General features: G+C 46.1%; 1 protein-coding gene across 2 annotated transcripts in view; it reads right to left on the bottom strand.

Annotated features, from left to right (window-relative positions):
- The window catches only part of CHRM3 (cholinergic receptor muscarinic 3), a 469,290-nt gene that overhangs the window by 2,943 nt on the left and 450,935 nt on the right, over positions 1-15,412 (bottom strand). The window lies entirely within an intron of this gene.

The raw sequence follows: 15,412 nt of genomic DNA on the forward strand, positions 1-15,412 counted from the left end.
ACTATTGGGAACACTCGTGTTTAGGCTCTTGCTCTAAACAGCGTTCAACTCTAAGCTCTACGTACAAATATGCACAGGTATCGCCTGGCAAGAGCCTCGCATCACGCCTTTAGACATCGCACGTCAGTCTCCCCACAGAGCGCCGTCAGATTCACACACAGCCTTCTGGAGTGGCCTCAGCGTGTGGCAGGAAGACTTTGCAGTCCCAAAGGCGTAGGTTCAAATCTCAGGTCAGCCACTTCCTGCGGGTGGGATCTTGGGTATGACTTAACAATTTTGGAGTACCAGTTGCCTCATGAAAAACAGGAATGAAACGTTCTGTATAATAGAATAAACCATTGAGAAATTTCACCTAGAATTCAACAGTAAACGGTCAAGGAAACTATGTGTCTCACTGAAATGTTTTAATATATGTCCTGTGCTTAGTACAGAGCCTGACACAGAGCTGTGCGTGACAGAAGCGGAGGGTCTGTTGTTATTTTACTGTTCTTTTTATTGAACAATGAACTCACTTGGCTTTGGCTTTCAGGATGCTCAAAGCTCAACATAGTGCAATAATAAAAGACCAACAGAGAACATAGACCGGACACTTCCTACGTGACAGATGTTGTGCAAATCACCATATGCTTTATCTCAATCCTTAACATAATCACATTTTATAAAAAACGGAGACACAGAGTTAAGTAATGCGTCCAAAGATCAAGCTAATGAGTAAGGAAGGAGGGGGGAGAGATTCACACCTCGATCATTGCACCGTGATGTTTCTCTAACTTTCCACCAGCCTATCCAGATGCCACACACCACTAGCCTCTCCCAACTGGCTAAAACTTGCTACACACCTTTTAAAGTGGAATTAATGTGCATTTAAAAATTAAATGAGATACCATTTGTCACCTAAAAGATGAGCAAATATAAATGATTGGATGCAGGCAGTGTTGACAACAGTGTGAAGGAAAAGAATTTCCTCGTCTTGGCTACAGTGTAAATTGGTCAGCAATGTGAAAGGTAATTTAGCAACATCTGTCAGAATCATGCACAAATTCCCAGATCCCAGGAGCTGACAGTCTGCATGTGTGGTATACATGCATTGTGGGTGTATGTATACATACATGAAATACATAAATGGTTGGACATACACAAGCACACACATAAATTTTACATACACTTACATACATATATACACTTATAAATATTTATTTAAGCATGATTTGAAGTAGTACAAAAATTAAATTGTCTAAATATTCTAACGTGTTTTTCTATTACAGAGAAGAACAGTTTAAGAACATCTGTGTGATCCATAGATGACATCTACAATGAACTGATTTCCAATTATAGGCGACGGATGGGGTGTTCTTCCTTACTTCTTTTCACTCCTCTGGGTTTTGTTGGGGGCAGTCGTCCGTATCTCTAGCTTGCTTCCGCTGAGTGATGTCCGTGTTTGGGAAGCGCTCCGTGCTGTCTGGGTGCTCAACTGCATTTAGGGTTTCTTCCCAGATGCAAATGCAGAAGATCCATCTGCTCTCTCCCTCCACCTGGTTCCCAGGCTCCCACAGTCTCTAAGGGTGTCTGCCTATCTTCTCCCTCACACCTACACCCATATGGATAGATGAGAACAGACCTGACTTGAACCACACACCTCAGCTCGACGTCCTGTCTCCGAGGTGAACAGCTACTTCCTCCTGGGAGACGAGATGTCCCTCCGCTGTCCTCCCCACCCTGTGCTCAGAGGGCTATTATCCTTCTTCACATGATTGCTCTTAGTCATGCATTTCCCTTTGCCTTCTACACACTCTCTGGACAGCTTTCTCTCCCCAACATCTTTCATTCCAACACTTCTTGGACAAAGCTTCCGGCTAAGTTTCTTGTCCATGCTTGGGTTGGACTGCAGCCCCTATGACATTCCTCCCTTCTTCCTGCCCCCCCGCCCCTGCTGTGTGCTCTGAATCTCACATGAGCTCCCACAGCACCTTTTAAAATTCTTAAAACATCTTCTAAGTCTCTGCCATCATGTTTCCATGTTGCTGATCATGTTCTGGAGACTTATTTTCGCAGCTCCTGCCTGGCCGATTTTCTTATAAAGAACTACAATGGCCAATAATCCCAGTGCTTTGTAGTTGTGTTGATGATACGTCTGTCTCCTCTCATCTTTGTTTCTTCTTGTCAACGTCATGCAGTGGATGCCTGCTCTTTGTCTCTCCTTCAGCCGTTCTTTTGGAAATGACCTGTCCTCCACAGTGCGTGTTTCCAGAAGGGCATCAAGCACATGGCCCCTGACTCCTCTACCTCCGCAGTGGACCTGAATATCATGCAAACAGGAGCAGTAAGAGTAAAGTAAGGGAGCCGATATGGATTCTGGAAAGAGAGAGGGTAATTCTGTGTTCTTCGGGGTTTCTAGGTGCTGGTGACCTATTTATATCCTCATGGAAAACCTGAGAAGCAAGCACACATAGAAGAGAAAGATGGCAGGCAATGTGGAGCGTGGAGACAGCATGATCATGATGTCTTCTCAAAAAACCTGGATTTAGCCGTTCCTGAAGTCAACCCTTCCTCCTTGACCTTGCAGGTTGTGGGAGCCAACCATTTCTTTTGTTGCCTACGCTATCTGCAGCCCAAACAGTCCCAGTCAATGTAATTGTCACCCTCAGCATCAACACTTGTCATTGAACCACTGGTAGCTTTAGGTCATTGTGATTGGTGCCACTGAACTCAGTAAGTCGGGACCCTCCCCTCCACGGACTTACCCCTAGATGAGATATGGCATATGAATAACACAGTTTTTAAAAAGCACCAAGTATTTAGGCAATGTCAAATTGGTCCCTGCAGGTAATCATATTATGTTTGTAAAAATTCAAGAGTAAATTAATTTGCTCAGCTGACCAATGTTAGTGAAGAATATAAGTAGGAATTTGGATGATATGCCTTAGGTCAATTCTTCTCGTTTGGTTCATTTCATCCTGTGAATCTGGAGAGCACCACAAATTATATAACATTCCATTGCAATTATACTTTGTTGGAACACAGAATATAAAAGAAACCAGAACTGAGTCCTACCCATGGGTGGGACTAGCTCTCTCTATTGGGTTCATTAAATACCTGCTCTGGGGCCCCTGAAGCCTAGCGGCTTCTTGGCTTAATCACTAGAAATGCTGTGAGCCACAAACTGTTAGATGGGGGATCTTTGACCTAAATTCTTTGGCATATCTACCGGTGGCCCCATTGTTCTCTTTATAATTCAACACCAATTCAATATTGAATACCCCTTAAAAGTTTCAGATATGTGCTTTTTCTTATTTTAAAAATATTCTTGTCTCTGTCCATCGTACCATGGAGATAGACTGTGAACTGAGCAAAAATTTTACTGTTGCAAAAGGACCCTTTAAGGAGAGTAACCTGTAATCCCACCATGTGATACAACATCCAAAGGATAATAATTAATAAGTTTATAGTTAATAATCACATATTCACTCCAGATAACTACACTTGTCTCCTTCTGATATCTTCATACATGAAAGCAAAAAGGATGTGAATCTGGCGGTGAGGAAAAGAAAGCCTTTTGAATAGGAAGTGGAAATTATGGGCAAAGCATGTAAAAAACCTGTTAAGCCTTACGGCTATGAGGGGAGAAATGTCTAGAATTCATGGGCACTTCTCTGATGCTGTGATAACAATGAGATGCACGAACATCACTTCTATGAATAAGTATGATGTTGGTGTTATCAGTAATAACTTTTCATGGGAAAGCTGCGAAAGGTATTTGAAGAACCGTGGTCTTCAGAGCCGGTTTGATTTGGGGTTGAGTTCTGGGTTGGCTGAGAAGGAGGGCAAACTTGGCCAAAGTCCTGACTTCCCTGAGACCACACTTTTCCCTCTGTAAAGATGGACTGCTTGTGTGGAACCACAAAGGGCCCCGAAGAACCAAAACTATCTCAGGAGAGAAGAACAAAGCTAGAGACAGCACAATCCCTGATTTAAAAATCTATCACAGAGCTATGGTAATTGAAGGAGTAGGACACTGGACATGTAGACCCGGGTGACCAGAAGGAGTGCTCAGAAACACATCCATGTATATATGGCCAACTGATCTTTGACAAGGGTGCCGGGAACAGACAATGAGGATTCCACCAAAGACGTTGGGAACACTGGACAGCCACAGGCAAAGGAATGACACTGGACCCCATCTTATACTATACACAAAAGTCAACACAAAAATCAACACAAAATGGATGCAAGACTTACACATAAGACATGCAACTCTAAAGAGAAAGAACACGGACGATGAGCCTCATGACGCTGTCCTTGGCAACACTTCCTGGGTATTTATCCACAAGAACCGAAATTAGCCCCTCTCCACAGGCCCCTGTTCCTCGGAGCGCTATTAACAGTAGCCACGACAGAGAAACAAACTAAACATCTATGGACGGATGGATGGATGAAGGACATACGGCGTGTGCGTACAGCGGAATAGTTTTCAGCCTTAAGAAAGAATGGATTATGTGACCACACAGAGGGACCCTGAGGACGTTGTGCTAAGTGAGATAAGCCAGTCACAGAAGGACAAATACTGCATTACTCACCTATCTGAGGGTCGGAAATAGCAGAACGCATAGAAGCAGAGAGTAGATTCGCAGTTGCCGGGTGTTCGGGGGGTGAGGGAACAAGAAACTCCTGATTCAGGGGACAGACGTGACGCAAGGTGTGTCCGGACTGGAGACGTCCTGTACCACGTTGTATCCGCAACTAACAGCACTGCAGCATGTGCTTAAAAAAATTTTTTTTTTCAGGAGGTCGATCTCATGTTAAGTGAGAAGGAAAAACAAATGCAACCCCTGGAATGCCACCACCTACTCTTTGTGGGTTAGGAAGAGGGCAAGGAGCGCGGGTGTGGTGAGCTGATTCTTGGGAGTCTTCACTGACCTGCCACCCGTCTTCCACCGAGGCCAGCCTCTCCGGTCCTCAGTGTTGGGTTGTTGCCGCAGGAACACAGGGAAACCATGCCCAAAGTTTGCTTTTTATTTATTTGGGAGAGAGAGAGACAGAGACAGAGGGAGAGGGGACAAGCAGGCTCCCCGCTGAATGGGGAGCCGGATGCAGAGCTCCATCCCATGGCCCTGAGATCATGACCTGAGCCAAAACCAAGAGTTGGACGCTCAACTGACTGAGCCCCCAGGCACCTCTCAAAGTTTGCTTTTTAAAGTGGACTTGAAACACTCTGGTAGACACAGAGCTTTAAACATTGGAGTCTTTAAACATCAAGGAATGGTGTACTGGCTGAAACATCAGGCAAATAGGAGAGGTCCCTCCTCACCCCATTGAAGTAAATACATCGATACAACTACTATGAAAAGGTGATTGAGCTGGATCAATCCCATGGAAAAAGTACACACACCAGGAGCCAGCAGTTTAATTTCTAGGTTCCTGTCCTCTAGAAAGTCTTGCTGATAGTCCTACACAAGGGGACGTACATAGGATGTTTGCTGAAGCATGTGTTATCATGACAAAAATTAGGAAAAGTAGAAGAACATCAGTTTGACAGTGGATAAAAAAATCTGGTAATAAAGGGGAATACAGCAGAAAAAAGTTTATTGATCAATCGATCATCTATGTATCTATGTATCTATCATCTATTGCCTGAAACATAAGCCCTGAGGCTGAAATTCCAGAAGAAAACACGGGATAAGCTTCATGACTTTGGTCTTGGCAACACTTTCACGGCTGGATACAAACATATATAGGAGGTTACAGATGTATACATAAATAGAGAAAGTTTTAAAAGCTCTAAAAATATATTGGTGAGTAAGAAAAAACAAGTTGTGGGGTGATGAATAAACATATGATTTAGGTAGCAACAAAACACATACAAAAATAGCGTGTATCACATATAGATATTTGTATGTTTAAAAGTCTCCTAAAAAGACAAAGTTGCGAACCGTACATTGGCAATGACGTCCTGGACGGGGAAGACAACCAGGGTGAGGGTGACGGACGAAGACAGCTTCAGCTTGACCTGTAATGTCCCTAATGAGAACAACACACGTTTCCAAAGCCAGAGGGATGCAGGGAAGAGAGCTGAGGGGGAGGTCCTGGAATCCTGCCCTCCACCCTGATGCTGGCTCTCCAGGAGGACAGGGTCCATGAGGAGAGGGTCCATGAGGACAGGGTCCATGAGGACTGGTGACAGTGAACAGTAAATAATAGATAGTAAATGGATGTTCCGTAAGCTGCTAAGTGTGTGCTGACTCCTGATGCAGAATGGGGCCTGAAAATGGAGATTTAAGTTGTTATATAAAAATAAAATTCCTGGGGCGCCTGGGGGGCTCAGTCAGTTGAGCATCTGACTCTTGATTTTGGTTCAGGTCATGATCTCAGGGTCATGGGATCGAGCCCCGTGTCCAGCTCCATGCTGGGTGTGCAGCCTGCTTAAGAGTCTCTCTCTCCCTCTCCCTCTGCCCCACCCCTTGCAATTTCTCTCTCAAAAAAATATAATAAAGTAAAATTAAAAATAAAATTCCTTACTCCCTTGTCAGAGTATTAATGGATTGAAAAGATGATATACATTTAATGCATAAATGGCTCATGTCCTATGTGACACACAGTAAATCCTAGTCCTTCTGTCGGTCATGGACCTTCTCTCCCCACCGCTGTGGGGAACTTTCTTCTGTTCGTTCCTCAGAGGGACCTTCGCAACGGCCATGTCTGCACAGCACACATCTTCTATTCTCAGCCCAAGTGGGGTGCATTTCTGGTGCCCCGTTCTATTCACAGTGAGGCTGGATCTAGTAAGGGGGTGTCCGTATGTGGCCAGGGAACAAGATCCCACCTCCTCCCAACTTTCAGTCAGGTCCTGAGTGTTATTTTAATCGTGAAAAATTGTGAAAAATCATGCAAAAACCCAAAAATACCTTTGCAGTTTGCAACCATGCTTTTTTCCTAAGATCAATTATTTAGTGCTGCCTCCATATTCAGAACGCAGGACACAACATTTTTCAGGGCTTGTTGTGGGTCTCTCTTCGCCTTCTTTGCTGAGAGGGTCTCTGTTACCTGTCACCCTTCACTACCGTCCGCAGCAGCTAAAAGGACGGTCCCCCAAGCTATGTTGGTCGGGGAGACGCAATACCAGAGCTAGCCACTAGGTGGCAAAGTCGACTCGGAGTACAGCGTTGGCGGCCAGGTGCTGAGAGGCAGCCGGTGTCCCGGGGCTGGTGACCGGGAACCTCCGCTTAGCTCAGTCATGCAGCCCATGGAGGATACAAAGATGGTCAACGAACCTCTGCAATCAAACGTGTCCTTCAAGGGCATCCAGCCTTTGCAGGCTCGCACAGTCAGAACCAAACTTTGGGAACTGAGCTCTTGTTATTCATTTCGAGCTGCCGGGGGAAAAGATGTGCCCTAATATGGTGCAATCGCTCATGTCGCGAACAGAACATTCCGGAATGCCAAAATGGGAATAAAATCCCACTTAAAAAAGACAAAGCTTGTTTTTAAAAAGTCGATGCATCATGCTGCCTCCCTTGGTTGCTGCCTTTCAGAGGCTTTATGCAATTTGACCACAGAACTGAGGGACGCTTGGCAAAGTATTTGCATCCCTACTGCGTATGCACAATGGCGGCTGCTGAAATCACAGGGACTTACCTCAAAAACAAAAGTTCACATTGGACTCATGATCTGCATCAGCACCCTCAAGCCCCAAACCTTTTGTTAGTAGAATTTCTAGCGAAACAGCAAGCAATAGAAAACAAGCTAGAAGAAGCAGTTCTTTCTAAACACACGGCAGGCCCCTTTGCCCCGAGGAGCCAACTCCTTACCCCATCCTTACTCTTTAATGAGGGAAAACGAGGGAAGGAGTGTGGCCGGATTCTGCCCACTGCAAACCTTCAGAATCTTAGATTCACTTATGATTTCTTCAAACAATGGGTAGGGAACAGTGCCTGTAAACTGCGGTCAAAGCTAATATAATTGCAGAAAGAATTCTGATGAAAAAAATCCAGTGAAAACAGTCATTTGGACTACATATTTCTCACACGAACACTGAGAGGACAGCTGGCAAAGAACGTTCTTCTGCTTTGATATTTATGTTTTAGGATTGCTTGAAGGTAAACTAGTTATGATTTTTTGTCAAGGTCCGTATTTATCAGAGTATTTATTTTTGTATCTGGACATATTTCATATATCTGATTTCCTTTTATCCTTCAGCCTATTTGCACCCCCTCTCCTGCCCCCCAATTCCCACAGGTATTGAAGACTGCTTGCAAAGGGAGAAGTCACTTGGAAGGCATGCAGACAAGGGCGCCCCAAGCCTTGCCAGAGCTCATTAGGGTCGGGAAGCATCCCCCTTCTGCCCCGTGAACAATTGCTTGAAGACTCTGATCCTGCCTCCTCATCTATAAAACGGGGATTATCCTATTTGAGGATTAGATAGAATGTGCAGAAAACACGCAGCACAGCCTGACTGGTCCATAGAGGATCCTCAACACCGGTAAGACTGGTTCGTTTCTGTGCCTGCTCGTTCTATTTGATAGAATGGCTTTTTCAAGGCTAAACAAGAGCCAAGCTTTGTTGAGTTCTAAACCCAGGGTGAATTTGCCCCCACGGGACATTTGGCAAATGTCTGGAGACACTTTTCCTGTCACCAGTTGGCGAGAACGTGCTACCGGTGCCTAGGGGGTGGCAGGGAGGTCAGGGATGCCGATGAACATCCCACAAGGCACCAGACAACCCTGTACAGCCCAGGAGAATCACCGGCCTGAGAGGCCAGTAGTGCCGATGCAGAGAAGCTCTCGTGGAAAGAGAGATACCAGAGATCGAGAAAAACGTAGCGTCCCATTTCCCAGGAAAATCTGGACCATGTCCTGGTGCTTATTAACCTGGCAAACTCTCTGGCGAAGGCAAGGATCAGCTCACATTTAATTCCTCCGGGAATCACACTCCCCACCCTCCCCACCCGCTGGAATCCACCTCGTCCTGCTTGGTCCAACGCTTCAGCTGTGATCTGAGGTGGTCCGTGCGTTTGAGAGCTTACCGCACGCCTTGGACTGGGGACACAGTTCTTGCTCCCCAGAAGCCACAGGCTGGAGACACCATCAACTACACTGAATCGCTGCGACAGTGGGACCAGCCTCGATGATGAGCTGTGCTGAGTCAGTGAGGAGGTGGCAAAGGAGAGGGTTTGCGGTGAAGCAAACGCCAGAAAGAAATGCCAGGCTGCCAAGCTGGAAAGTAAGAGCACAGCATTCCGAGTAGAGGGAACAGCCTCTGCGAAGTGTTGCCGGCACACTCTACACATGCTCCCATCAGCGCACACGGTGTTTCAATTTTTCTCTCTCTATAGACCGCAGGCGCCTGGAGGGAAGGTTCCACCGTCTCCCACTCGATGTTGTACTCCAAGATCTGCCATGATTTCTTTGCCCTAGCAGACCCAGAAGTGTTGCCCCCGCTCCAGCGTAACTGGGATGAACACAGTTTCACTGGGACAGGAGACCTGGTGACGGGAGGGCTCGAGGAGGGCACGCAGGTGCTGGGAGAGTAAACAGGCAGCAGGAAGGCAGAAGGGCAGAGGCTCTGAAGGGAAAGCGAGCAGCGGGCTTCGGAGGCGACTGCAGGGAAGCCCGAGAAACCACCCCGGTCTCTCACGACCACCTCAGGTCCTGCACCACTCAGCGGGGGTGACCCAACCAGATACAGAATCAGTGCAGTCGGTTTTGGGGACGGGAAGGAGGTGTGGCTGGGAAAGAGGAATCCCCATCGTCAAGGGGCTGCCTGAGCCTCTCAGCCACCCCGTCCTTTCAACTGTCCCTCTGTGATGGGCACAAGGCAAATCCAGTTTCCTGGGAAAGCAAGCAGCCCGGATTATCTTGTATCGTTCTGTGCTGCCCCTGACCGTACTCTGGACCTCACACCGGTGACACTGGTCTTCTCCCCTGAAGGCGCTGGGAGGGAGGGGATTGTCTGGGTTTGGGTCCTGCCTTGTCATTTCTGAGTAGAGGGATCTCCGAAACCCTGAAGATCTGCACAGCAAAGTAAGAATGATAACACCGTGTGCTCATTAAGGACATTCAGGGGGATAAGAGGCAAAGCAAGGACACAACTGCCATCGCTCAACAGGTGTTGTGCAAAAAGGGGTCCTCTCTCTCTGCTACGTGATCACACCCAGAGCTGAAGTCCCTGGACTGTGCCGGTCCCCGCTCCAACACTTGACACATAGCTTCTTGCATCTACGCATCTTCATTTTACTATTAGGTTGTAAATTCTTGGGGGCAACTTGAAAAGACATTTTTACTTTTTTTTTTTTTTTTTTGATTTTCCAAGTCTGTCTTAGAATCCATATCCATGATAGAAGTAAAGTGGTTTCTCCATAGTTAACACATTCAATGGATGGGTATTTGATGCATATAGTTTTATTAATAATATTCACTTTTTCTTTCATCTTTTTTTAAAGATTTTTAAAAATTTTATTAGAGAGAGAGAGAGCACGCAAGCAGGGGGAGGGTCAGAGGGAGACAGAGAGAGAGAAGCTAACTCCCCACTGAGCAGGGAGCTGGACACGGGGCTCGATCTCACGACCCTGAGATCATAACCTGAGCTGAAATGGAGAGTTGGCTGCTCAACTGACTGAGCCCCCCAGGCCCCCCTCACTTTTTCTTATAAAAGGAAATCAGGCAAGAAAAAGACACAGCAATTGTGATTCCTCTCAATGACTTGAGAAGCAAAAACCCTTAAGATCGAACTACTGAAGAAGAGGAAGAAATGGAGAACGGGGAGAGAACGCTGGTGAGAAGGCTCTGGGGTGCCCCGCCAAGAATTTATGCATGGCCGAGACATTCACAGGCACTGCGGGAGCGAGGGAGGGAGACAATGGAAAGGAACACAAGACCCCACAATTTTCATTTGATTGCTATTGTCCTTTCAGGGACATGCCTTCTAAGTTTTCATGACTTGAAAGACAAACATCGTGAGGACCCAGGGGCTGTGGGTTTTCATCTCCGTGTCCCTCCCACTATTGCCACCGGTACCGTCTGTCCTCCAGGAGCCAGGCGCTCCTCCAAGTATGGGTGTACGAACTCATGTATTCCTCACAGTCGTCCCAGCAGGGGGCACCGGCATGCCTCCCACCTGAAGCGCGAGCAAGCAGGTGCACCAGCTGTGCAAAGACGTGCCCGGGTCCCCCAGCTAACTGCAAGATGCAAATGTGGCCGGATCCCCATCTTTTCCTAATCTCAACCCTCCTAGTGGGTTTGTTACGAACACGCGATTTCTAAACAACACCTAAATGTATAAAGCATGAATTCCGTCCTCTTGCCCTTGTCTCTCTCACTCCCAATGCCCTAGAGGTAACCACTTAGGTAACAGTTTACTTAGCAAGTAAATATTTGTTAGATGAATGGATATGTCCTTTCAAAATGTGTTTGTTCTTTTGCGAAATTATAGATGTACGTTTTCAAACACTGACTATGTGCCAGGCCCTGCTCTGTGTTTATATATATATTAAGCCATTTAATCCTCACAACAATCTGTGAGTTAAGAGTCTTATTTAATGGCCAGATGAGAAAACAAGTGGCACAGAGAGGTTAAGTGACTGGGCCAGGGTCACACAGCTTCTAGGTGACAGAGTGAAGATTTGAACCAAGGCAGTCTAACCCAAGATACTGCTCCCAACCACCCAATGTGTATGATGTTGTCTGCCTTGCTTTTTTTTTTTTTCATTTTAACAACATATCGTGGACATCTTTCTCGTTCAGTGCAAATGTATCTATGTCACCATGCTTAAAAGGAGCCCAATAAAGGGGGACCGTCTGGGATTCATTTACACCTTATGACCCTGACTGAAATAGAGTTTTCAGGGCAGGAAAGTGCACAAGACACAGTGTCTATTGAAGATTCTAACTTTTTTTTAAGTGAAATGTTGCAGAGTGCAGCGTGAGTGTGGCCAGCGCAAATCTCTGCGATACCCCGAAAAAGAAAATGGCCAGTTCGAGACTCACTTTCCCCAGTTGCTCCTCTGGAATCCTAGTAAGAAGGCAAAGGGCCGTGAGTCCCTGTTCAGGGCAGCTGGCGCTGACCGTCCGGCCCCCGTCACAAGGCCGTGAGGAAAATCGCCTGAATGAGCAAACATGGAAGGACCCTGACGACAAAGCAGAGGCCCGGGGGCTCGAAAGCACCAGCATCCAAGAAACACGAGCTTCAGCGCAGATTTTGTTGAAAGAAAATGGAAATCGAATTCTTCAAGTGCACTAAAGCATAGAAAAGGGACTGTTGTGCTGAAAGTACTACCTTTCTGTTAAAATGAAACAATGGGAACAGAAACTGTGAGAATTAAATAAAATAGTAAAATGTATATTTTGGCACAGTCTGGACAATTAAATATGAGAAAACAATGATCTCTTGTTTTGGATTTCCTGAAACCAAATGGAAAGTAGAGCTCATATCACTATTAATTCTGTCTCCACGGGATTAAAAACAAAGGGGCAAAGGAATAAGGTTGAACCAGTTCAACAAAACAGGGCGAATCTTAATTCTAAAACTCGAGGGGAATATGGATGGAAAAAATTAAATACCAGAAGTATGAAATCAATAACATAAAAAGATGTATTTAGGCAGAAAAGAAGAAATTATACTAAGGATTCGGAATAAAAGCAAACAAAATATAACTTCGGGGAGAGTGTTGAGGGTTGGTGCCTGGGACTATTTTTAGAAATCCCCATCAAATTGCACTTCTTTGAGTGATCCAGCGCTCGCTGTCAGGGTCTCGCTCAGGATCTAGGTGTGGAGGGGTCCCCGGCCCGATGAGTTCAGAAGCATTGCATCTCCCACTTGCCCCTGTGCTCCACAAGGCAAGAAATGGCACCCAAATGCACGTGTGACCCAGCAGCGGTGCGATTCGGAGCCAGACCCACCTGATCGCACAGTGTGCACACCTATGGGACCTGGACAGGTGACTTCCCCTCCGAGGCTTGTGTTTCTCTTTCCTCAGGTAATACCTGTAAAGCTTATGCTCCTGTGGCCGGGACGTGAAGTCTCTATCTGTGGTCGCTGTTAACCGCATCTCACTGTTGAACTACAAAGCGTCGAAGGCTTTGTAGAATTCATATACCACCACGGAGTAGCCATGCTTCTCGGAAGGACGAAATCAAGGTCATAATGTGGGAATGAATCCCAGATGGTCCCTCTTTATGTTATTGGGTTCCTTTTAAGCATGGTGACATAGATACATTCACACTGAAGGAGAAAGAGGTCTACAATCTATGGTTAAATGAAGAAAAATCTTGCTAACTCCTGGACCCAAATGATTTTAGAGTCTTTATGATGTCGGTGATTTCACACGTCCTATCACATTAATCCTGGAGACTGCACTCCATGTTGTAGAGCTGTGTATAGTGCTGCACTGTTCAATTTTGGCGCGTATGACAGGACCCGTGACGTAACCACTCTACAATCACGGGTCACACCACCATCTGAGTGCCTGCTCTCTATGTACCATATATATTGTATATATATATTCCAAATATATATTTATTCATTAGGGTAAGTCCTTGTAATAACTCTGTAAGATGGATATTCTTAATATGCTTAATATTTTATGTTTGAGAAAACAGGCTCAGAGGTGAAGACTTAGCCAGTGGACTAGTTAAGGAGCAGTGCTGGGATCACGGACTGGGTGTGTCTGACGTGAAGCCACAGTCTCCGGGCTCTACCAGCGGGGTCTTCTTGCAACTGGCACATAACCACAGGGTACACGCTGTGTTCATAGGTCGCTAGCTCGAGAATCAATGCATTTGATTCCTCTTTCTCTGCAATCGATGAAGCAGGTAAGGGTTCATGGGAGAATTACAAAATTTAGGGTTAGGCCCTGCCTGAGTTTAGATTTGTATTCTTTGACACAAACCTGTCTTATTCGTTCTGACCTCCCTCATTATGCGTGGTGTCCTCTGGCAGGACCATCGTTTAGAACTGGTTAAATCTCTGACACGGGCTCAGCACATCCCAGTTTGGGACTGACGGTGAAATGCCACCTCCACGAGCCACCGATACGGTGAGCGGACTGGCTCATAGGCAGCACCTGCCATGGATACTGCTGGCTGGCCTGGAGGGACCAGTCCGCTCCAGCCTTTGGTAGAGCTGTACTCGGAGGTGAAGTGAGTTCTCAGGGCAAGTGTTCCATGAGAGGGGAAGTCACACTAAGATTCCGTCCCTGGGGCGCCTGGGTGGCACAGCGGTTAAGCGTCTGCCTTCGGCTCCGGGCGTGATCCCGGCGTTATGGGATCGAGCCCCACGTCAGGCTCCTCTGCTATGAGCCTGCTTCTTCCTCTCCCACTCCCCCTGCTTGTGTTCCCTCTCTCGCTGGCTGTCTCAATCTCTGTCTAATAAATAAATAAAATCTTAAAAAAAAAAAAAAGATTCCGTCCCTGACCCCCAGGCAAATCAGCAAACCTGACGGTGGAAACTCCTATGAAAGTTAATTATTCAGGGAAGCTGACTAACACGCTGCTGGGCTTCTCCGTGAAGGCACAGAACAGAGAGCGTCCTCCCGTCTACTTCTCGTTGCCGTTCTTACTGACACACGAGTACTGGTGTCAGAACTTGCTTCCAGAGAAGAACACCACAATGACCACGCACCACCACCTCATAGGAAGAAACCCTTTCAACTATAAACACAGGCAGGGAAAGAGAACGCTCTCTATAAAAGTTAGTATTTCAAATATATTCCAGTCAGGGGCAGATACGGACTTTGTGGAGACTGGAGCTTCTATAACTTTATGGTCCCCCTTGAACAAAATGAATACAGGGCACCTGGGGCACTCGGTCGGTTAAGACTGACTCTTGATTTCAGCTCCAGTCCTGATCTCAGGGTCCGCGCTGGGCAGGGAGTCTGCTTGAGATTCTCTCTCTCCCTCTCCTTTTGCCCCTCCCCCTGCTCTCTCTCTCAAGTAAATAAATAAAACCTTAAAAAATGAATACTAAATTATGAGTATAAAATGCCATTGCTCCGCTCTCCCCCAGGGGCTGGTGTAAAGGGACAGAACTTGAAGTTTTAGCTTTATTAGCTTCACAGTAAATTTTCTCCTAATTCCAGCAAAAATTGAGATGATCGGGCTACGATTAAGGAACTGAAAGTTTTTAAAACTCTGCATCCAACCAAGTCAATCTGTGTATCTGTGTATCTAGAGGTAGAGAAATTCTCTTCAAAATTATCTCAACAAACAAACATGCAAATAAAATGGATGGAAACTCTGACGCTGTGAGGAAGGAAATTTAAGTTGCCCAGGTATGATGTATTCCAACGAATTAGGTTTCTGAAAGTTTAATTAGCTTCCAAAATGAAGAACCCAGGAGTCTCCACTGCATGCCACCCAATGATCAGGTTAAAAAAAAGGGGGGGAGGTTCTGGATTATAAGAAAAAAATAAGGAAGAGCGAGCTCC

The sequence above is a fragment of the Ursus arctos genome, unplaced genomic scaffold (genome assembly GCF_023065955.2).
Source record: "Ursus arctos isolate Adak ecotype North America unplaced genomic scaffold, UrsArc2.0 scaffold_7, whole genome shotgun sequence".
Lineage (NCBI taxonomy): Eukaryota > Metazoa > Chordata > Mammalia > Carnivora > Ursidae > Ursus > Ursus arctos.